We start from the raw sequence: 23,103 nt of genomic DNA, 5'->3' as shown, positions 1-23,103 counted from the left end.
AGCTCTTTACTGCCCACTCAGCCTCATAAATCCATCCACCAGACTCTTCTGCCTCCTCATCAGAGAAGCCCCCAGCTTACGAGCAGGATGAAGGCTTCTGGCTCCTCATCTCACTCGTCTTTTAGCTTTTATATTAGCTCTGGGTCTAACAAACACAAGTAGTAAGCTTGTTTTCTTTTTTTGTTTTGGCACAACAAAAATCCAAATAAAACAATTCTGTCCGGATTAGACTGGGCTTCCTGTTTGCCAAATGGCTTCACATAGAAGGTAAAGGATTGTTGGTGGGTCAGACCGAAAATGATGATTGTGCCGCAAGTGTGTTTGCTTTTTGTCATGATTCGATTTGTGCTGGTCAACAAATCATTCCAAGAGGCAGTAATTTTTAATAGTTAACACAGTTCTAAATATGATTTCTCACAGCAGAGGGCCGTAGGTGGATAACAACACAGGAAGACACCGCAAACGGCAGAGTGTGAAGGCCGTCTGCATGACTGAGAGGACACCAGCACTGAAGACAGACAGACAGACAGACAGACAGACAGATATATAGACAAAGGTATTGAGAGATTTGGGAGTGTTTCTGTGGGAATTTGTGCCCATTCATGCAGCAGAGCATTTGTGAGGTCACACACTGATGTTGGACCAAAAGGCCTGGCTCACAATCTCCGTTCCAGTTCATCCCAAAGGTGTTGGATGGGGTTGAGGTCAGGGCTCTGTGTGGGCCAGTCAAGTTCTTCCACACCAAACTCATCCAACCATGTCTTTATGGAGCTTTGCTTTGTGCACTGGGGCACAGTCATGCTGGAATAGAAAAGGGCCTTCAACAAACTGTTGCCACAAAGTTGGAAGCATAGCATTGTCCAAAATGTCTTGGTATGCTGAAGCATTAAGATTTCCCTTCACTGGAAGTCAGGGGCCAAGCCCAAACCCTGAGAAACAGGCCCATAAAGACGAGCGTCTGGATACTTTAGAGTAGATAGAAGGATGACCTTGAGATGTTGTAATCAAAGTGAATGTTTGATTTGATGAATCTCTGTGTAACTGATGGTCTCCGCCTGCTGTCACTGTTAAATAAACAAACGATTCCAGCAGTAAATAATCCATTTAGCAAAACAAAACCTCATTCAGTGTTCAATAATGTGTTTAAGAGTTGCATTATTGTAAAGTAAAAGAACCTTTCAGTGAATGGTTCCCTTGTGGTATTTGTTGACTTAACTGATATAAATTATTCAGTTTATTAAGTGCAAATGTATGTCTGATTTGAGTTATTGTTCCTGGATTCATTTAAATTTTACCAGGGCTTTCTTTGAAAGCCAAATCAACGTGAACAAATGGAAAGTTGATGAAAATAAATGTATTTAAAGTCTCATGGTGATTACACATCACAATGCACTGTGTTCAACAGGATAAATAATTAGAATTCACATCCCGGCGGAGCTGAAAGTGTTCATCCTGCGGGGAGCACGAAACAGCGCCAACATAGAAACATCTGGCCAGATGGTGACAGTAGACAGCGACGACTGCCAGTGGTTGATTTTAACTGTCGGTTGCATCCAGAAGTTAAATATAAAATAAAAAAATAAATCAGCGTATAATAATGCTGAACAGTTTCTTCAATGATGGCAGGACTTTGTGTTGCTGCAGTGTCACCAGAGTTATTTGTCGTTAAAGCGGCTGTGAACGAGATTCGCCATCCTAACGGAGAAAATGTCTGCATCGGAGGCTCCACGGTTTCTGCTCTTCTCTTTTCTTCTGCTTTCTGAAGTGACAACTGCAGTCTTTCACTGCTCATTACGGCCGGCTGGAGCTGAGAGGAGAACAGAAAGCCCAGTAGCACAGTGTTAATGTTAGGATGAGGCTGAATGTATGGCACTGCAGTGTCCTCACAGGGCAGCATCACCGCACACACATGCATCTGTGTGTGTGTGTGTGTGGGTGCACGTCTTCGTGAGGACAGTGTAATTTTGTCCTGAACAGTGTCTCAGAGTTCACTTCCTGTCGACGTTTGGTCAAGCTGTCGTTTCTCTCTGAGGGTTATGGTTGGTTTTGGGGTTAAGCTTTGATTAGCTCTACGGCTGATGATTGTTTTCATTACTGACTGAAGTGATGATTACTTTCTTCAAAGCTGTTAATCAGCTGATCTGTAAAATGTCAAAAACCAAAAAACCACACAATGATCAGTTTACTGTCGTCCTCACTCACTAAACAAACGAGCTGATAATTCATCCACTAATGATTAACCAACAAATCATTTCAGATCTGCTTTTCTATTGTCATAAATTGTGACAATAATCACAGCTGCTTGTCCTGCTCGACCAACAGGCCAAAATTCAATTTACAGTAACAAGAAACAGAGAAAACCAGCAAATTCCACATCAGAAGCGGCTGAACCTAGTGATTACTGTTTTTGTTTGGCATTTGTATGTGGGAAACATCTTAAACGAGTAATTGATGAATTGTTGGCGATTTTATTTTCCAACCAATGATTATTGATTCATAGCAAGGATGTGGCTGCATTAAGCCAAAGAGAGTCCTCACAAGTATAGAGGTTCAAGTGTGTGTGTGTGTGTGGGGGGGGGGGGTTCATCTAAGGAGTGGGAGTTTGTGCAGCATGGCAGCTGCCACGTTCACTTTCTGTTGTTTAGTCACATGCTGTTCCACGCACACACACACACATGCACACACACACACGCACACACACACACACACACACACACACACACACCACACACACACCACACACACTGTCCCACTGACTGGCCCTCGAGAGCTCACTGTCTCAACAACTGATTCACAAAGACAGCCTGAAATAAACAATGAACACAGAGAACACAGGAAGGTAGAGAGACACACGAGGACATGAGACAGACAGAGAGACTCCCAGTGAGGAGTACGAATGGGAGGCCGGAGGGGGAGGGGTGGGGGAGGGAGGACGTGGGATCATTTTAATCTCATTATAACATTCACATTAAAGAGGAGTAATTGCTCAGACCTTCATTAGGATTTTGCTGTCCGTGAGACTGGCTGGAGGGCCGAGAGGACAGAGCAGAGACGCAGAGACGCCGCGGAGACGCCGCAAGACGCCACAGCCGTCCACCTGATCAACGAAGACAAACTCTCCACTCCTGAACCCTGAAAGTGATGAGCTCAGTCACCATTCGATGCTCACTGCAGGCAGCCCAAGTTCAGGACTGACTGACTGACGCACACAGACAGACGTCAAAAGGCAAATATTAACAGGCAGGTTTGCTTTGTAAGAAGTCCAAACCTGCAGGTGCACAAAGAAAAAGAAAATAGAGGAGGAGGGAGAGAAAACCCAACACAGAGCTATTTCATTTAACTTCACATTAACTTTGTGATGCAGCTTTGTGTGTGGATGTTTCATTTGTCATTGCTGGTTGGCTAAATAATAGTAAAGCTAATGCTACATGATGATGTCAAAATATCAGATAGACTCAGAGGGAAGAGCATGAATGACATACATGATATATTGATGACTGAGCTGATCACATGTGCCTGCTGAGCCTTGCCAGACCGTGACAGAAGCACAAATGATGAGTCATGCAGCAAATTGGGTAAATATTCAAGTAAAACGCGGAGGTGAGAAGCCTAGTACAATTTCTTCTCAGGGTCAGAGAAGCTTAGAGTGGGACGAGGTCGGCGAGATGTGGAGATGCAGAGCAGACGGATTTAATTTAGCAGGGAGAAGGAAACACGAGGCGCCTCTTAAAGACTTCTCATAATGTTTTAATCTCAAAGCTGATCGAGCGCAGAGACTCTTTTCGTCACCAGCAACACCTTGCTTTGTATTCCCACTCTAACACATTCGTACCTGGAAGCTTCCCAGAGCGGCACTGAAACGATTGTTTGATATCACGCCTGTCTTGCCAAAATATCTGTTGGTACCTTTATGTGTGGAGGTGTGGATCTACAACAACCTTAGATAAAGGAGGAAAAGAGCACACTGATTTCTGAGTTCATAAAAAGCCTTTAAAAAAGAGAATCTGGGGCAAAAACGCTAGCAACGTCACTGATGGCAGAAATATCACTTGAGACTATTTTTCAACCTTTTCCAAGCGTCTGGCTCGCTGCATGCACTGACTGTTTGTAACGTGAGAGCTGAAAACTCTCTGGGAGTGACAAACACACAAACAGCCAAATCTGCAGCATCCCACAGGGCTATGGAGCTTTTGTCTCTGCTAGATTTTAATTTTGGCTTTTACTGCACATTTACTGCAGTCTTCAGCAGCTCTGATTGGCCCACTGCGAACCACCGAACAGCAGAAACACAAAGTTAGCAACAAGCTGGTGAAGGAAGTGAAACATGTAGCAGCCAAGGAGCCAAGTCATTTTCTCAGGAGATGGTAGAGATGTTTGTGTTGGCAAGGCACCAGAGGAGAAAAGGAACTGGATGTGGATGCAGACAACGAAAGCAGCGCTTAATGCGGTACAGCGATTTAATAATCAAAATACAAACTGACACAAGCGCACGGCAGTCCGAACAGGACAACAATAATCTCACGGGTAGCAGGCAGAAATAACATGAAAAGCCACAGAAGAAATGAACTAAATACATCTGAGAGGGAGGGCAAATGAGGGACAGGTGAAACTAATTAGCAATCAAAAAAGGCAAGAAAGACACAAAGACAGGAAGTATAAAGCAAACACAACACATGAGGAGGTGAACTACAAGCTAAAACAGGAAACAACTAAAATCCCAAGAGGCACGACAGGAGGATCAGAATCAGAATCAGAATCAGAATTCCTTTATTAATCCCTGGAGGGAAATTCCTGTTTTTACAGACATTGCACATGCAGTATTCCCGACCAAGAAAGGAGAAAAGTGCAGAGTATAAAAAATAGGATAAATTTAATAAAGATAGGATAAACAAAACTAAAATCTCAAAGTACAGGTATTTACAAAAAACTGTATTCAAATTTTTAAGAAAATGTAAAATACAGGTATGTGCATGTGTAAAAAGCCAATATGTACATTGTATATATACAGTGAGTGTGTCCGTCACAGTGCTGAGTTTAACAGTTTGATGGCGACAGGCAGGAATGATTTCCTGTGTCGCTCTGTGGTGCATCGAGAGGTAAAAGGAGTGTGAATATTAGACTTCTCCAATAGGATGGCAAAGGTCTTCTGTGTCAACATTGACCACAAAAGCTTTATAAAATTAATGTTTTTATAGCCAGTCCTGCAGCCAAAACAATAACTGAATGCAGCTTTAACTCCTACGAGTCAAAGAAATCTCACATCCTGAAATGAACATGTCTTTTCCCCAGGTTACAACGGGACAAACTGGCTAAAGCGGGATCATGCTGAACTTGTTAATAATCATCAGTATGACAGAGCAGAGCAAAGACTTCAAAATTTCCCACCTCTTTACATGCAAACTCTCAACAAATTATCCAAAGTATGACCACAGTATCCTCAACCCAGCAGCGTCTCCTGGACATCGAAGCACAGACAAATTGGAAGAAGAGAAACTGACCTGAAACTGGACACTTGCTAAATTCTGTCCAACAAGCGTGGCTGCTTATGTGATTTGTAAGACATTTTGTTAGCAGTCTCGTTTAGCTGTCCAGTCACACCAGCCTGCTGCCGGTGATGTCTCACAAAATCAGCTGAAGTGACGTAGTGGAAGGTGGTCAAGTATATTCATTCTCTCAAACTTTTGTCACAGGGCTCAATAAATCTGAGGCCGACTTGTCTGTCCAAACAGTCGAAACTCACAGTAAATCCATCACTCACTGTCTGAGGGCTGATTGATGCTTCCACTGGGGGCCTCTGTGATTGAGAGCCACTGCTGGCTCACAGCACTGATCCCATATTAAACTCTGCGGACTTGTTGTACCGCGCCATAAATAATTCAAGCCCTGCTCCTCCATCAACAGCACTTCATGTACTCCTTAAAATGAAATGAGATGTAAGAAAAGATGGGCAACGATGAGACAAGCCAGAATGCGACTCTGTCAGATCCAAACACAACAGAGGCTTCGCAGTTACATCAAACCAACCGGGCAGGACCGAGGCCAGCAAACCAGGTCCAAAGTGGGCCTATTCTGTAACTTTCTGAGCTCACATGAGTACTCTTTCAGGTCAGGGTGCAGTAAAAGTATTGTCCTGTGGTTTTTCTTTTAAATGCCTAAACCTCCCCAAGGCAGTAGAACGTATAGATTGTGATTAAGACTGAATGACAGTAGTTGTCCCCTGTAAGCCTGAGTGTCAGTTCGAACCATCTGACTCCTCCATATCAAGCTCCCTCCCAAAACTCCCTCACCCTTTCAATTATTTAGCACCAGCAATGAGGATGAATTACTTCCAATCTCAGCCTCCAAAAACGGCAACAGTCTCATTATGATTTTAATGTTCCCGCTACAAGAAGGATGAGAGAGAAGAGTAAGGGCGGCTCTTTTCACATATACTTACAGTACTGTATTTTTGGCGACAGATATTTTTACTTCTTCCGAGAATTTTTCATCAGCACTTTGATTTCGGGTCCGCAATTTTTGACACACAGAAACCAAAAGATTCCTTTGAAAGGACGCAGCACAGCAGAGCAGCATTTCTGCATAAAACCTGACAGATTTAACAACATGAACATTTAACAATCTCAAAAAATACGTCTCCCGCTCGCTAACAGATCCACCTGCTGACCATTTGCACCTTTTACCTCATCTACTTGCACTATACTTCCACTGTACTATCTCACTTTTGTACTACCTCCACAACCATACTTATTTTACTTATCTTATTTTATTTTGCTTTACTTTATTCTATTTTATTTTATTCTATTATTATATGTTACTCGTTCTTACGTTCCATGTATGCACCAATCACCAAGACAAATTCCTAGTGATGTGAAACCTCTTCACTTACAATGGCAATAAAGACGATTCTGATTCTGATTCTGATGTTGATTGTTTGGCCTTTTTACTGCAAAGTTTTAAAGTTTCCTCCACACTGTTCCGTGCTCAGCGTCATGCTAGCTGCCACTCACTCCTGCCTCTCTTTAAGTTGCTGCTAACTTCAACTTACACTTTTAATACACACTTTTTCAACTCAGTTATTTTCTTTGGAGGTGAGTCGTCAGGGTGGCATAAGAAGGTAAATGTCAGTGCTGTCATTTCACTCCTGACTTCCAGATCTTACGAAAGGTCATTTTACAAGTCTAGTGAATAGGCTGTGCGTCATCTACAAGGCTCGATGATCCTCAGTACAAACTCTCTCACTGCGTCATGTGCCACTGAGACAATTTGTGTGAAGTCGGAAACGCTGCCCAGCCAGAGTTCAATTAAAAATATTCCTGACGATGTGTTTCCCCCTGCCAACACTCGGCCCGATAGTTTAATATCACTTACAGCTGTTTATTTATGACCTGCATCCCCATCTGTGTTCTTAGCTTAATTACTTCAGGGTTGTGTGTAATCGCTGATGGAGAGGCCGGAGACAGAAGGGAGAGATGAGAGAAAATGAAGGTGAGAAAAAAAAAAAGATTGTGAGTGAGAGGAAGTGAGAGGGAATTAAAGTGAAGTCTGGGTGAGTGAGAGGGAAACGACAAGGAGAGACGTTTAACGGACGTGAGACAATTGGATTTTTACCACAAGGAGAGAAAACAGGAATAAGAAGGTATCATAAGGCTACTTAAGTGCAATCACTGAATCAGATAACACTGTTGGGTTTGAGACGCTGCGGCTGATGGAATAAAATGGCACAAAATTAAATATTTAAATTTAAAATTAAGTATGTTTGACTGTATTTATCTTCCTCAGTCATTTGCACGTGATGAATCATCAGCTCAGTCTCCTGTTCGAAATGCTAACAAAAAGATCACGCAGACAAAATTATACCTTTACACATGCTGGGTAGAATCACAAGATGGTATCCTGCAAACACCATCCAAGCAGACACTTTGTGACTAAAATAGCGCGGCCTGTTACATTTTTTATTTTTTTTATCCTGAGGAAAATATCTTTCTTCACAAGCGAGTCTTTACCTTCGTCTGTCTGCAGTTCGGTTTCAGGCAGGAAGCTGTAACACAGCCGCCGCCTGCTGCTGTAAATGAGGTTAATGAGAGCGCTGAGAGCGAACAGTACGGTAAATGAGCCGTCCAACCAAAAGAAACGTGCTAAAACGCTGTGCAGAGCTGAGGGGAAGCTGCAGAGTTTGATTATGATGATATAACAGAGCAACATTCACGTGTCATCGTGAAAATACTCAGTGGTGGCCTTAAAACAAAAAATCTAAAGTCTCGGTCATCACTGTTTAAAGACTCTTCAGCCGACAGAAGTCATTTTAGTGCCCGATCGGGATGTTTTGGAGCAGGACACAGAAAAGTCTGTTTTTGTGTCTCATCCTAACCAGACCTTAAGCACAGTGTTATCACATCATAAAACCCAAAACTGAAATGTAGAGAAACATAAAGTTTCAGGCGTTCATACTGAAGCATTTGTTCTGGCAATCGGCTAGAGTTTGACTAAATATCAAAAACAGCAGTGAAACAGTGAAATGTGAAGATCTGCTGATTTTCACTGTTTTATTTCACTGGAAATTGAACATATTAGGCTCTTGGTTGCAGAGAAAAAGCTCTAAATGTCACACAGTCAGAAAAAGTGGCCGTTTTTCATCCTCATCGCTGACCCTGAGAGCCTCTGTCATACAGCTGACAGCCACACTGCAGAGAAAGACAGACGCTTTGACTTCCCCGTGTGGCCAACGCTGCCTGCTGTAGCTCGTTTCATCACAGTGCAGATGTGTGGGCACCTCTGCTGCGGGGACAACCTGGACCTCCACACTCCAGCAATAAGCCTGTGCTGCTTCATCCCGCCAAAGCAATAAGCTCAGCGGAGCCTCGTGCCTTAAAACCAATAAACCTCAAGCAACGCATAATGAAATGGGCGATTCAGACAGAGCATAAGCCCGAGTCCACAATCAATAAAGAGGAGCGGCGCTTCTCCTCCTGACTAGTTTTAGTGTTTACAGTTGGGGACACAAACTTCAGAAGGGCCTGCATGGGAAAAAATCCACTGGCAAGACGTGCACCTTCTTTTCTAACTCTGCACCTTCTTCTATTTGCATTTAAAGTGGTAATATCAGTTCCCTGTGTTATTTTCTTTCCTCTATTGGTCATTTCTGTCTGTGCACTGACCTTCCTGGGGATCATTTATCAGTCACAACACTGTGCCTGCTCCTCATGTCAGTTCAAGTCGATTTTCACAGCCGTTGAAGCTGTAGCTTCGTAGGAGCCGGACAACAATAATACATTACAATCTGAAATCCAAGGTATCACAAAGTAAATTAAGATATAGCAAGAACATTAATGTGATAAATGCCAGGGGAGGAATGTGACTGAGTACATTTCCTTCAGGACTGTACTGTGACGGTTGGCCCTGTGATTGGCCGGTGACGAGTCCAGGGTGTACCCTGCCTCTCCCCCGTAGTCAGCTGGCATAGGCTCCAGTCCCCCCACGACCCTGACAGAAAAGCGCTATAGAAAATGAATGAATCCATCAGACTCCATCAGCAGACGACTGGCTCACACGGGAGCGTCATCAGTTGATTAATCTCACCTGGACCCCGAGGCTATAAAATGTGTTCACAGTTCTGGCTTCTCTTGAATGGACTTCATACTTGTCACTTTCCCTGAGCCAGTTTACGCGCTCGTGTGCGATCCAAATCATGGGCAGGTCTTGGGACCGTTTCCCTGGTTTCTAGAGGTCTTTTTGGTTCAGGTGGAATCGGCACATACAGGCCCACCACAACCACCAAGTACCTGCCTGCAGACGAGGACTGAGGCTGGTTAGTTAGCGGGGATAAACCGTCATTTGTTTGTGTCTGTCAGTTAGCTGTAGCTCACCTTTTGGCTGGTTTCATCTTAGCCTTGTTGGAATCAGAGCATACGAACTACAGTTGGTACATTTACTGTTGATTGTGGTCTATTCACGATTAATAAGAACATAAACTGTGAGTCTTAAGGGTCTTGTACTTTGCTTATTTCAGTTTTATCCTGATCACTTCCGTCTCCTGTTTTTATTTCACTGGTTGCACCTGACAGCATGTAGGCCTGGTTAACAGTCACTTTGACACACGATCAGCTGATAAAATACAATACATCACTATTGAATAAACTGCTCAAGAATTTTTAAATTAGTTCAGATATTCATCATCAGTGTACAAGAGGAATCCTGGGTACTACTCACTGAAATACTTTGAATACATTTTGATAAATACCATGTTCAGCGAATCACAGTGCAGAATTATGAGCCATAACGCACAATCAGACGACCAAATAAAACACAACGAGGCAGAGAGGTAAAGCGTCCAGGTGGGCTGACGCTGGAGGAGAGCGAAACACAGCTGTGAGCATGTCAGGTGACAAAGGGTTCACGCACAGGATATGCAGTGTATTTCACACCAGCTGTTTCCCATCAGGAACACTTCACACTCACTGGGAAAGACTCAGGTAAAACGAAAACGATGCCTTTGCTGCTTGCACATCCTCCGGACTTTTCCTGAATGTAGCGCATCTTAAAATGTTTGTGTGCTGCTGCAGTGTGCACATCCGGTGAAAGACAGAGACAGAAAAGAAGACGTAAGACGAGAGCAAGACAGAGGAAGGGAAAGCTGAGGTGAGACAGATGAAGGGAGAGACGGGATGACGTCACAGCACATTGGTGAGGTAACGTCTGTGACGCAGAACTGGAACAGACAGAACAGACACTCGCATTTCAGACCAGACAGAGCTGCTTCTGCAGCAGCAGCAGCAGCTCATAGCTGCTCAAAATACAATTAGATTTGTATTTCAAAGGTCTGAACCTGTCAGTACAAAACACACCTTGTCACTTTGTTCCCTCACGGGCAAACTGAGAGAGTCAGAGGTCTCAGCTCGGCTTTCATCTGTGTTCTCCGGCTGCTTCATCTTTACATTATTGTGGTTGACTTGGATTACGATGTTGATCAAACTGTTGGTGTGGTGTGCCAGGGTTCCTTCAGATTAGCCTCTATGCTGCAAGCTCAGGTGCCAGATAGACAGTCAAAATTGTCTGGTGATGCTAATCTGATGTTGAGGTTCATGGAGAAGCACACTGACCATCAGGCCCACCAGCAGGGCTGAGAGGGTCGAAAACCGATTTGCTGTTGAGAGAGGTCTGAGGCCACTGCCGTTTAAGCTGCTCCATAATGGAAATCTTCTGCTGCTGTTCAGTTCATAATTTTCATGCCAAGAAATGAGGGAGGATGAGAAAGACAACCTTTATTAGACTTTGTTCTGCTCCTCTAAACTAATCTGTGACTTCACCTGTGTTGGTCCTGTGTTGTACAGGCAGGATGATACAAAAAAAGCTTTGTTTGTCGGGATCAAAAACTGCTTGTAACCACCAAAAAAGGCAACAGTCATACAGTCTCATAAATTATTAGCAAAGGAACACATTTAAATAGTTTAACATTACAATTTTCATCAGCTGACAAGACTTTCTTCAAGTTTTTCGCTTGTGTGAATCCATTTGAATACATTACAAATGCCATAATAATGATGTAATTTAAACTCGGGTGGGGCAAACACAACACGTGTGTCTCAGTCCTCTAACTCTGCTGTCCCTTGAATTCAGAGAGAAAAGACTCTAAATCAGAGGGGGTTATGGGTAAGAAGAGACAGTTAAGGACACAGTATTACACTACTGCATGTGTCTTCTCTAGCCTTTTTACTTCTGGGCTGGCAGACGTCAGTAATGTCTGGAGGAGACAGACGCTCTTCTGCCCCCACCTGCTGGTCATAGCCTGTAATTACACCCCAACTAAACCTATTAGCAGGGGACACACTCATAAAAATGTCAGTAAGTCATCAATTTGGAGTTTAAAATACTCACTTTTTCAATGTTTTTGTAACATTTTCAATGGGTAGCAAAAATACAGCAGTCAGAAAGGAGTGACTGTGTTGATATTACTGATTTTGTAATGCTGTGAGTGTTTTGCCCTTAAGCTTTTAGCTTATTTCAGACTCTTTGTAAGTTTGGAGTGACCCTCCACTAAAGGAAGAAATGTGAGGCAGCGAAAGAGGGAAATGTGTTAGACATTAACACATGTTCATGTAATATTACTTCTCTTTGTGTGTGAAGCAAAGTAAACACCTGCCAGGGGTTTTCCCTCCAACAGGATGTTTAGAGCTGAGAACAGGAGGTCTGAACTCTCAATCTACATCTGTCCTCTCGCCACCATTTTCTCCGTTTCCTTTTCTCTCTCTTTTCATTGTGCTCACCCCCGTCACATCTACCATGTCAGCAGTATCTGACCTCTGACACTCTGACAGAACAATCCCAGCATTGTTTTCCCCATTTCAGCTTAGAGCAGGAAGTCAGTGTGCGCCTTTACCTGAACTTCTGTCCAGTTGTTTTCTCTCAACGGGATGTTTTTGTTGTTGTTGGATGGTTTTCTTTTATTTAGTCTTTCTGAAGTCTTTTGAGATTCTATTTGTCACTGAATGTTTGATATAAATAAACTTCAGCCTCAGTGTTGTCAGAGTTCATGACTCAAACACGGTCATCAGGCTCCGATGGGTTTGGATGACAACTAAAGAGCAGCTTACCGACCACTGTGTGCTCCACCCCTCTTTTTCCCCACCCTCTGAAAAATGCTGTCCTTGTTGTGAGAAGCACCTGATTCAGCTGCATAATTGCTGGAAGATGAAGAGGGAGCCCTCTGACAAAGTCTGCGGGTCACACTTTGTGGTCTGGTGGATCTCTTGGCTTTCGTAAAGTAGCAATAAAAACCTGGATGTTTCTAAAAGCTTCTAACCCAGGGCTTCATGAGGGAACAAACCTGAGCAAAATACTAGTTGAGGTAACTTTAAATACTTGGACTTCAGCTCTTACTGTCTGCTGTGTTTAAGTCATCTGGTCTGGAGGGGTGAAATGTGCTGGTGAAAAACCCACTGGAGATGATTGTGACTGTCACAGGAGTAACACGCCAGAGCACAAAGCATCGTTTTGCTTTTAAATGATTTCAAGTTTATTTGACTTATTTCAGACACAACACACCGTTTAGGACTTGGCTTCTTCATAGACAGGAGTCCTCCAAATTCACCTGACTTCTCAACATTTGTTCCTGACATAATTACTGCAGCCGCTAAAGAGTTTTGTTACTTGAATAAAAACTTATGAATTTTAAGGTTATTTTCTGAAGCTGCCATTTTTCTTCTTGAGCGGTCAGTCACGATATTTCAGACCTGTGAAGTACTCTGGTTACAAGTCTTCCCAACTCCCAACATGTTTCTCCAACTCAATGCTGATTTTTTTATTTTGGACCTAAAGAGGGTAAGAACATTATAACAAAAGAAAAACCATCCGTTTCAAGGACTGTTTAAACTTTCTTCACTTAAAGTTTCCAAACTAATGAAAGTCTCTCAGGAGAGGCAGCTGCTCAGATTTTATCATCACCGACACTCAATGAGTAATTGAAAACAGGTGTGTCTCAGCGACTTGGTGGGCTGAAAGGTCGTCCCACTTCTCCCATCTTTCTTTTTGGCAAAATTAAATCACAAGAAAAATCTGGCAAAGAGTTTTTTGATCTACTCTTTTGCCTGCTCTGTCACATATTTCAGTGCTTTAATAGATCAGTAAAACTGGACTGATTTAGTGATAAGCAGCGGTTGTCTTGAACCTTGCGCTGCTGTGTGTTACGTGGGCCACATAACACACAGCAAAGTCAGTGCTCCACCAAGCTTCCCCAACAGGCTAACGGGGCCAGTGCCATTTCAGCCAATCCCGTCTTTGGAAACTCTTCAGTTAGGATGGTTCTGCAGGCTCATGTCGATAAGATTTTTTCATTAAATGAAGGAAAAATGTTACTGTAATTCCAGTAATCGGAATGACATCTTAAACTGGCTTTGGGATACTATTTCTGTAATGAGGCCCCTGATGAATATTTGTATGCAGTTGCAGTTGGGTTCTGGTTTGGTCTCAGCTGAATCCCTCTTAGCCATAACAGCTTCCTGAAAGATCCAAGTTTTTATTGCTGCTCGTCTGAAGCCAAAAGAAGCAGCCGACCACACATTCAGAACCGCGACTCGCCCCGGTAAACACAGCATCAAACCAGCTCCAAGAGGCTCTCGGAGTCTTCCAGGTTTCTGGGTTTCAGATTTGCTGAACCAAGAACCAAATCGTAACCTTACGCTCAGCTGTTTCCAATGCACACCGAAGCAAGACATACACGATAAAAGAAAAACAGTATCGCAAACAAACATTCCCTTCTGTCAACTCGTATTTTTCTTCTCTGACTTTTATGTTTACTCTCCCTATGGTTTACTGTTATGTAATGTATTTTTCTGTGTTTAGCCAATACAGCAGCATAGAAGCAGATGGCAGAATAAAACAGATGTGACAGGAAACGTCAAGAGGCCGTCAACTCTCGTCTCTTATATAAAACATGATTCAGCAAAACGCATATGAATACAAAGAAAATGAAGGGCAGTCAAAGAAACACGAACAGGATTTCCACAGCAATCAACATATACAGTATCATATAAAAAGATGGGAAGCATATTTATAATAACATATTCTCATACATTATGTACACTGTGCTGCCATTAGAGCCAAGACTTCTGGAAACAGATCTGATCTCAACCAGAAGTTCCCTTTCCCGGCGTTTCTCCTGGAGGGAAGGCTGCAGCCAGGCTGAATCTGCAGAGAGAGAGAGAGAGAGAGAGAGAGAGAGAGAGAGAGAGAGAGTGAGTGTGTGTGTGTGTGTGAGAGAGAGAGAGAGAGAGAGAGAGTGTGTGTGTGTGTGTGTGTGTGAGAGAGAGAGAGAGAGAGAGAGAGAGAGAGGGACACCTTGACCTCATCCATGATTCGTCGTTTCATCTGGATGTTGATTGCACATCAACATGGTGTTGCTGCCGCTCACTACTGCTTCCTCCTACTGTGTGTGTGTGTGTGTGTGTGTGTGTGTGTGTAAGGATGAAATAAAAACTTTCGGTCATCATATTTTGGTGTCTGCAGTCTTTTTTTTACTTTTACAAGTGTAGATTACATCGTATTTGTGAAAGTATTTGCACCATTTGTTTGTTTGATTTTACCTGCGATTGCATTGCCGACTGAACAAACCGAATCGTGTACGTGGAGATAATTTAATGTGTTCTATGAGTCTGGGCCATGCAGAGCATAAAGTCGGAGAAGGGAAGGTCTAAGAATGTCTTGACCGCGGTTCACCACTGGAGTTCACTGCAACAGAAAGTCCTCTGCCGGCCTCACTGAGGCTGCACTGCTCAAGCTTTTGGTGGATGAGGAAAACTTTTCTTATTTGATATTCAAAAGAGAAGTTTTCAGAATTTTAAATTTGCATTTTATTTCTACGTGGTCTGGTGTTTTAGTATTAATGCATCACTTCATTATGTATAATTATGTATGATAAAATTTGGAATATGCGTTTATTATTCATGTGATCCAAAACATGCAATAGATACGCAGACAGAAAGAACCAAATCAACGCTGAACTGTCCTTTCCTGTCTTGACCTGGAGATCTGGTTTCCACTGTGTACCAGTTCTGGCTGCCGCACCAGAAATCAAACCTGTGATCAAATCCTCACCGTCCAGAAACCTGGAAGCTCCTCTGAGCAGCTGAGAGCTCGAGGTCTCCCGGGAATCCGTTCGGTTCCAGCAGTTTGGGCTGGTGGTTCTCCTGGCTGCAGACGTGACCATTAGGAGGTTCACTTGGGGTTTGAGGGTTTGGAAGCTCAGGAGGGGATGCCTGCATTTGGAAGGTTGCTGGTTTAAATCCCTGGGAAAGCACGTCCAGGAGCTGCCGATGGCTGAGGTGATGAAATGATGAGAAAGTGAAAATCTGGTGGGAATCAGTCTGGATTTTAGCAAACGAACTAGTTTCACTTTCCGCTTGAAACACAAACTCTGTAAATACTGAATTTGGAAAAAGGTTGTTATACCTTATTTATGGGTGGCTGATCTTCCCCAAGTCCCAAGCAGCCACAGAGACAGATTACTGAACATGGTGACAGCTGGATTTATTTCCAGTTTTAGATTAAACTTGATTTAACTTCATTGTGGGCAAAGGCCAACAAATCAAATGCAAACAAATCTAACTGGCGACCAGATAAAAGCTTCTGTGCAGTAAAGTGGAGCATTTGTGGAAACGGCAACAAAGACAGACTGCCGGATTTTCTTTACGTTTGGTTAGCGCTGGTAGCTCGTGTGCCAGAAAACTCACTGCACACGCTCAGAACTGGACGTAATGTTGAGGGAGTCTCCCACCTACTTCAAATACGTCCATAAAATCTTTTATCTACTTTTGAGAAATAGAAAAAAAAAAAGCAGATTTTTAACTTTTTTTTCTGGCACACAAAGGAGAGCCATCAAATTTTATTCCTGACATTTTTAGTTTAGATTTTAATTTCAGGGACCTGAAATTGTTTTCAGGGTGTTTGTTTTACTTTAATGGAAGTGCGAGATGCAGGAGGTAACTGGTCAAAAGTGTAAGGTCATTTTTGTTGGATTTTCCCCTTTACAGGCACAGCAGAAAATGACAGAGTGAGTGAGACAGAGAGAGAGAGCGAGACAGACAGACAGACAGACAGACAGAGAGACAGAGAGACAGACAGAGAGACAGACAGAGAGTGATCGAGGTGCCCTTGAGTCCCTGGTCACACCAGTGGGTAACCACACTCTTCATCCCATGGCTCCAGACACACACACACACACACACACACACACACACACACTGAGGCCAATGATATGTTGGGAAAGTGAGGGGGAAACCTGAGAAGGGGAAAACTGAACAGAGGAGAAAAACAATAACAAGAAAGACCAAAGAATATGGACGCCTTGTCTCTGTGTCACTGCTCTTGATTTCTGCTGTATTTCTCCATCTGCATGTTACTCCATCAGTCTGTCGTCTACAGCATGTGATGCACCGATCGCTGTACTGATGCCATGCTGTAAAAATGTTCTGTTACAAATAAATGTCCTGCATTGAAAATGTTATTTAAGAAAAAATACTGAAGTACAATCAGAGAAAGGTACTTGATGATGAAGGTAAAAGCCCCTCTGACTATTCATACATTCAGGTAAAAATTTTACTGCTGCGTTGCTCCTCTTTTCAATATGGATTCATCTGCTCGTCCTTTACTTTAACCACGTGTTTATTATTGTAACCGCGGTGACGATGGTCCCCTTGAGTTAAGAAGTAGTAGTAACAAGAAGTAATAACGTCAACCCAAACTAACCACGTTGTTTATATGACCAAACTTCACTCCACAGCATCGTCACATCAAAAATACGATCTGTAATAGTTTAAAAAATGATGTCAGAAATTAGAAAACGCTTCTGCATGTCCCTCTGAAGGGCAGTCGCAAGTGTTTTGCCCTTTGATTTGACATGAACAAAGAGGAGGGAAAAAAGTCACACCTCTTGTTTCATATTGGTTTCAAGAAGCAGTGATTTGATTCAGATCAGGTCTGTTGTGTTACTGACTGCAGCTGCAGTTCTTGTAAGATTTCGTGGTTTCAGATTGAGACAATACAATTTCTGAGAAGTTAAAATAAGATATTTATAGCTGATGGCCTTAATATCTTCCTATGATATAATTCAGTTATTGCTGTGCTTCACCGGTGAGTAACAATGAAGCTACAGATAAAAAGTGGACCTTGAAATGCAGTTTACGACGAGAATAACACTCGCACAATCAGCTTCTGTTACCAGATCGTGTGCTTATTTTCTTGCTCCTTGTGTTATTTTTCACTCATTTCAGTCTCATTTTTCTCACATTAAATTATTGTTCTTTACAACAGCCTCTCTCTGCCTTTTCATGTTCTTCTTTCTTGTCTTTTCTCCCTCTGCTTTCTTCTATATCACTTTCCCTCCCTCCCTCTTTCTGTCCTTTCTTTCAATTTCCCACACTCCTCTTCTCTCTGTCTGCTGGCAGCCATGTGCGATGCTTACTACGGCGTCACGCTGGGTCACCACGCCACACACACACACACACACACACACACACACACACACACACACACACACACGCATGCACGCACACTCCCACGCGGCGTCAGTGCCTGTTATAGTGACAACGCCGCGGACAAAACCAACAACAGACAAATATATAAAAATGGGCTGAAATTCCATTTAATTTTAGGAGATTTCCACATCAGGGCTGCGCTCATAAACCCGGTGTTTAGACATGCATGTAGGTTTAGGAAAACCAGGGGAGCCAGAAAGATAAATAGACTGAATTATAACAGAAAGTTATGGAGCCACTCATCTCCAAATAGCTCGGGTACTTTTGTCACGGGTATAAAAATAGACGGCCGAGACCACAGAGAGCCTGAAGTCCCTAAAAATGTTGTCATCTGTTCTCACACAGGCTCTTTCATTTGGCTCTCGTTTTTATCTTGTTCGCTCTGCTTTTCCCGTGTGTTTTTTAAGCATGTTAAATGACGTGACATTTAGATCAGGCGTGCAATTAGAGGGGAGGGGGGAGAAAAGGGAAATACTGAATCTGAAACAGGCAAGACATCCTTAAAAGTGAGAATAAGTAAGACAGTAAAAATGATGTGTGAGCATGTCGGAAACATTGGAAAAGATGCAAAGATGAGAAAGGATTATCTGTTCATCCCCCCATCAAGCCTGATCTCACTGAAATTCATCATTACACAATGAGTGCTTTTAATTGGTCACTATGAAAGAAAAATGTTGGACCATGTGAACCACTGTGTGTTTTAGTAAAACAAACAATACACTGACCAAAACCTCAAGCTAGCTTTAAACAAAATATTTAAACCTTATTGTCAACCCGAGAACGAATCAACATTTCGGATATTTTTAGTCTTCCAATGTTTTGTTCATCTCTTCCATCATCACATTTTAATTCATTCTTCTTCTTGTTATTCCCACCTTCTGTCACACATTTAAGGGCTAATTTCAGATGTAGAAATCAAACGGCGAGAAAGAAAGCAGAAAAGTGAACGCTGACACAGAGACAAAAGACCAGAATAGAATAAAACTGAACTCCTTCTCTGGATTCCTGCTGACTCAGATTCTGGCTCTCCAATTGGCTGCTTTGACTGTTTCCACGGTGATAGATGGGTTCCACCAGTCAAGGTTAGCGGTCAGGCCTGCCCGGGATCTGAACCCACAACCCACACGCCCTTCAAAGCCAAGGCCACCAAACCAGCAGACCTCAAAGGTTTAACACCCACACCTTGGCTCCCACTGATGAGAGGGAGGGAGAAGGAGGGAAGAGGGAGTGAAAGGTGGACGGATAGGAGAAAAGGGAGACTGGAAAGTGAGGAGGACAGGGTGGAAAGGAAGGAGAAGAAAGGAGAAAATGAGAAAACAATTTTACTTTCCGCCACAGTCGGTGTAATGGTCACGCACACTTAAAGTAGGTGGGGTTTGAACTTCTGTCTCGAGCTCGCTTTCGTCATTCTTCATACAGCTCTAAACGGGACTGTGGGAAAGGCCTACGGATGGACGAGGGAAGACGACGGGACCTTGGTCGTCATGGTTACAACAGAAAGAGTCGGGGAACAGTCGTCCTCATGCTTTGAGAAAGAAACAGCTCGTTGACTGATGATAGAAAACAGGAAATGAACGGCCCAGTGTTTTGCTGATTGATATACCAGCCCTGACCTCCCCGCTTTGCGCACTTTGTTGTTTTACACCAACATCGACAGTTGCCACACACAGCGCTTCATTTTTGTTTCGTCCGTGATCTCAGAGGCGAGATATGTAAAACAAGCAGGGATCCCAGCAACGGCAAAACGCTTCACCATCAGACTGTGATCCATTTGGTCTGGAAAAAAACAGAAGACTTGCATGATTGAACTATTTAATTCCCATTCATGAGGGCTAAATCACCTCTCAGCTAACAGAAGTCACTACTGCAGATGCTCTCACAGTTCAGGTAGTTTTGGCTTCATGTGCCGTTGAGCAACTTGGAATGAATGGAGCCTTGCTGTATCCAAGCAGCTCCGTGAGTCGGTCCCACGTCTCCTGCTTTCCCACAATTCTTTGAGAGGGGATTTACTCGTATCATGCTGCATTCACCGAGTCTTAACCTTAAGATGCTTGTGTCATTTTTGCCTTCAGATTTCTAGTTTGTCTGAAAAATGCTGCAGCCTGAAGACATAGAGGAGAGGGAAGTAAAGGATGGAAGAAAGAAGGGGTAAAACAGGGAAGAAAAGAGAAATTAAATGACTGAACTATGGGGGGAACGACAATAGAGGGAGGAGAGAGGGAGAAGAGAAGGAGGCGAGAGGAGGAAGGACGAGGACAGACAGAAAGGTTAAGTGAAAGAAGAAAGGACTGTGATTGGAGAGAGGGAAGAAAATCCACGACATGTTAGCTGTGTGGTCAGATCAATTTACCAGGCCCTGGTGTCTATTAAAAGTAAAGACTGCTTTGCTCGGGGTCAGGGGTCATTCTGTCTTTCCTGTGAATTGTGAAAATAGACCAACTGTCATCAGGCTACACTTGACAAAAACACAATTCAGCTTCCTCCCAAAGGGGAGAGTTTGGATCCCACAGTATAAGTCCAGCACAGAGGCTGGGATGATCTTTCAGTTATTGTCCTTGACCTCACTTTTGATGGTTTCCTCTCATGTTCTGTACTTCTGTTATTCTTCTGTTTTTACGTGCCTTTGTTTTCTTTTTAATCTTCTAAAATGGCTTTTATGCTTCACCAAAAGAGCTTCAGGTAGTTGGACAAAGAGCTTTTCTGTGACCTCATAGTCTTCCCAACATTATTCCAAGCTGCCACTGCAGTAAACCTCTCCATTCCAGCCCCTATGACAGGAAGTGAACGCAGAGCTACTTCCTGCAGAGACAGGAAACAGGAAGTGGAGGGGGTATGGAGTAGAGCCTGACATCCTGCGACTGAGATGGAAAGAGAGCCTCCCCTCCCCCTCCACACCACTGCCATGACATCATCTGGTCCAACCAGATGACATGACGATTGACCACCACATTTAACATTTTTGAGACAAAAAGAAACCTTTGAAGTATGCATTTGATGGTTACATACATAATGTCATGCTCCTCCACTGCTTTTGTAATGTTGTTGAAAAAAGAAACTGTGGACGCTCTCCTAGAAAAGCTTAAGTTGGGACAACTGGATTAAAGTTTAAAAGTGAAGACGTTTCACTTCTCATCCAAAAGGCTTCGTCACTTTTGATTAACTGGTCGGTCCCAGGTTTTAAAGCTAGATGGTGGACCCGTCCAGCCAACATGTGACTGCAAGGGGGTCAAATGGGACGTTGTCGCACATATCCATCATGTGACTCGTTAGAATCTCATGTGTCCAGGTGTGAATGACTCGTCCGTCCATCTGTCAGTCTGTCCACCTGGGAAGGTGATGGAAGAGACGATCCTTCAAACTGTTCATATTGTGAGTGTTTGTATTGCTAGAGCCCCATGCACACCCCAGAAACAAGAGACTGAACAGCTGTATGAATTTTTAAACCATGAAAAATATTTTCTTTATTTAGCATGTGTGAGCACCTTTCATTACAGTGAACATGGAGCATCTTGAAGCTTCGTTTTTAGTTCTCATCAATAATCTTGCTTTTCTTTGATTTGATTTGCTGTTAAAAGGAAAAAAAAAAACAAATACAACCAGTTGAGTCGTCTGCATTTTCTTGGTTTGTTCAGGAGACACAGATGAGCCCTCCACGTCTGTGAAAATGTTCTTGTAGCACAGTAGTAAAGTGACATACAAGTCCTCCGTGACAGAGCCACATGCAGAGGCTGGAAGACTCACGGCTTCGTAGCAATCAAATGATCTTCTGTTTCACATTAATATGAAGTTTGCCATGCAGCTGCAGCTTTCTGTCCTTGGATCTGAATTGGTAATGAAGACAGACTCACAAACTGTGATCTTCATAAAGGAACCTTCATCAAAATGCTTAAATCACTCTGAAGAATCTCACGAATAAACAGATGGATACGTGAGATGTTTATTTATGTTGCTGTGAAGGGGTTTAAAGAGAGAAAGGAAATCTAAAAAGATGCAAACAGACAAAAGTCACATATCTGCACATAAAACACAGAGGAAAGACTTTGAGTCTCGACTGTATCTGTCATCAATTCCTTTTTAATATGCCACACACACATGCACACACACACACACACACACACACGAACAAACCATTATTTCATGTTCAGCGGTTGAAGTCAGAGTGGAAATTCAAAAGAGCACATGAACATAAAATAAAAAGATTTAGTCACTTACACACATACACACACACACACACACACACACACACATGCACTCTCACACACACATACATCTAAATACTGAACACACACACACACAACAGATACACAAACTTTCATGCAAGAACATTTCAGCTCTGTATACACAGAAAAGTTGCAACTTGCACAAACTCACAAACAAACACATTTACAGTGTAAACCAGCTGTCAGCTAACATCAGAGTGGGCCACAGACACACACACGCACACACACACACACACAGTTAGTGAGTCAGTGTGTAGTTGTGGTGACTGATCTGACAACCTAACCACATGTGGCCAATAAAACACCACAGAGACAGAAAAGGGATGGGAAAATCCCTCACTCTCTCTCTCTCTCGCTGTCCCTTCAACTCTCTGGCATAGTCTCTCGCTCTTAATCAGCCTCGCTCTCTCTCAAACACATGGAAGTACGAATTCCATTCTCTCTGCCTCTCCCTGTGTTCCTCTCCGGAGCTTTTTGTTCCTCGGTGTCTATCTCCATATGCATCTCTACAGGCTGTCTCTGTGAAATCACCATCACGCACTCGTTTTGCTGGGAGGCAAACCAGCATGGGCAAATGAACTTCCCACGGGCAGAAATTAGGCACTGAGCCCTCATTAAGCCCCTGTTCCCCTGTTCCCAACACTCTGTGTGTCCTTGTTGGCTGTAACCCCGGGTTCTCCGGGTTATGACGGCTGCTCACTTCCTGTCTGGGCACATTGCAGTGGTAACTTATGCTGCACGCCTGACCTGTTCTGGATATTCTGCTTTATTTTAGCTACTGTAGCATCAGCATTGGTGGTTCAGTGGTAGAATTCTCGCCTGCCACGCGGGAGGCCCGGGTTCGATTCCCGGCCAATGCA

The 23,103-nt window shown here is 43.2% G+C and overlaps 1 non-coding gene across 1 annotated transcript; it reads left to right on the top strand.

Moving 5' to 3' along the window:
* The first annotated feature begins 23,032 nt into the window (after positions 1–23,032).
* On the top strand, positions 23,033–23,103 carry trnag-gcc. The gene has a single exon. It is a non-coding gene; the product is annotated as a tRNA-Gly (tRNA).

Source organism: Scatophagus argus, chromosome 8 (assembly GCF_020382885.2).
Source record: "Scatophagus argus isolate fScaArg1 chromosome 8, fScaArg1.pri, whole genome shotgun sequence".
Taxonomy (NCBI): Eukaryota; Metazoa; Chordata; class Actinopteri; family Scatophagidae; genus Scatophagus; species Scatophagus argus.
This window is presented reverse-complemented; position numbering and strand designations above follow the sequence as displayed.